This window comes from Otolemur garnettii, unplaced genomic scaffold (assembly GCF_000181295.1).
Source record: "Otolemur garnettii isolate 467f Iridium unplaced genomic scaffold, OtoGar3 scaffold00016, whole genome shotgun sequence".
In the NCBI taxonomy this organism is placed as follows: domain Eukaryota; kingdom Metazoa; phylum Chordata; class Mammalia; order Primates; family Galagidae; genus Otolemur; species Otolemur garnettii.
The window spans coordinates 19,357,033-19,359,423 of NW_003852411.1; positions in this window are offsets into that span (position 1 = coordinate 19,357,033).

A 2,391-nucleotide genomic window follows, 5' to 3' on the forward strand; every position below is an offset into this window, starting at 1 on the left:
GCCAGGGCACTCTAGCCAGGTAGACAACTTGAGGCTCTGTCTCAAAAAAAAAAAAAAAAAAAAAAAGGTGAATTTCAGGATTAGTTTGTCAATCTGCAAAAAAACTATCTGGGATTTTGATAGTGATTATATTGACTCCATAGATCAATTTGGGTGGTGATGCTGTCATATGCTGTCATAATTATAAGATACTAAGTCTTTCAGTCTATGAACAATGATGTCTTTCCATTTATTTAAATCTTAAGTATTTTATTCTTTTAGATACTGTTGATAATGGAATTGTTTTCTTAATTTCATTTTGAAATTGCTTGCTGTTAATGTATAAAAATACAGTTGATTTGGCGTTTTGCTCTTGTATCCTGTGACCTTATTGAATTTGTTTATTCTAGTAGTTGTTCACTGAATTTTGGGGGATTTTCTGTCATCTGTGAATAAAAACAGTTTTACTTCTTAATTTTCTATTTGTTTTTTCCAACCAAATTGCCTTGGCTGTAATCTTCAGTACAAAGGTCAACAGAAGTCCCTGTAATCCTGCACCTGTCCCTAAGGCATCATTTTTAAGCTGTCAATCATTAATATCTGCCAAAACCTTTAGGTGAAAGATTGATGGAGCTCTTCCTCATAATGAACATAGCTGATAATTCCTGAACCCACTGTCCACTCTTGTACTGAGATAGTACATATGTTCTGATTGGCGCAATGGAACACCCATAAAATATTTCTAATAAAACTTTTACTATGAAAAGATAAAAATCCTCAAAGAAAGCATAGCGAAAACACTGGAAGATATTGGCCTGGGGAAAGACTTTATGAATAAGACTGCCATGGCAATTGCAACAACAATAAAAATAAACAGGTGGGATTTAATTAAACTGAAAAGCTTCTGTATAGCTAAGGAGACAACAGCCAAAGCAAATAGACAACCTACCCAATGGGAAAGGATATTTGCACATTTTGAATCAGACAAAAGCTTAATAACTAGGATCTATATAGAACTTAAATTAATCCACATGAAAAAAGCCGACAATCCCATACGTCAATGGGGAAGAGAGATGAATAGAACTTTCTCTAAAGAAGACAGATGAATGGTTAGCAAACATATGAAAAAATGCTCATCATCCCTAATTATTAGAGAAATGCAAATTAAAACCACCCTGAGATATCCTCTAACCCCAGTGAGAATGGCCCATATCACAAAATCTCAAAACTGCAGATGCTGAGTTTTGGAGAGAAAGAAACACTTTTACACTGCTGATGGGACTGCAAACTAATACAATCTTTTTGGAAGGAAGTATGGAGAACACTCAAAGAACTCAAGCTAGACCTCCCATTTGATCCTGCAATCCCATTAATGGGGCAGCTATCCAGAAAGGAAAAAAAACCTTTTATTATAAAGACCCTTGTACTGGACTGTTTATCGCAGCTCAATTTACAATCGCTAAAATGTGGAAACAGCCTAAATGCCCCTCAACCCAGGAATGGATTGGCAAGCTGTGGTATATGTATACCAGGAAATACTATTCAGCCATTAAAAAATGGAGATTTTGCAGCATTTGTATTAACCGGGATGGAGGTGGAACACATTATTAGTGAAGCTTCTCAGGGGTGGAGAAGCATGAATCCTATGTATTCAACTTTGATATGAGGACAATTAATGACAATGACATGGTGGGGGGTGGGGGAAGGGGAGAGCAGACAGAGAAGGAGGGAGGGGGTGAGGGAAAGGAAAAGAAAAAAAGAAAATAATGACTAATTCTCACATAAATTGGATTTAATTTTGACCAAAGTACATTATTTGAACAATAATTTTTAATTCAACTTGTTAATGTGTTGTGTAGGATATTGCATCCTCATTTATAAGTGAAATATGTTTGTTATTTCCCTTTATAATAACATATTTTTTCCAATTTTAATATCAGGTATATCCAGATGAAGTAGAATGTTTTTGAAGTATTTGTTCTTTTTCTATTATCTGTAAGATTTTGCATGATCTGTTTTTTGAAATTATCTTCTATTTTTATTTATAAATATTGGTTGTTTATTTTTTGAGACTTTGGAAAAAAGAAAAAGTTAACTGATGACTCCACACTGAACCTCAGAGTCAAAGCATTCTATGATAGACATACTTTTATCTGACAGTGTGAATGCTACTTTTTTTGCATTATTATTATTGTTCAATATTTTGTTGCAGCAATCTGATTTCTTTTCCAAATGTATTTATCTTCGTTTGTTCTTTACGAGGCTTTTGTTTCTAGTCCTTATCTTAAACATTGTTCTTGGTATTAAATTTTAAGCCTTTTTAATTTTGTGAAGGCAAAAAGTAGAAACCAAATAAACACACGTACATGTATACAGAAAATAAAAAAAACTTTTAATATGAATATCTTTTTT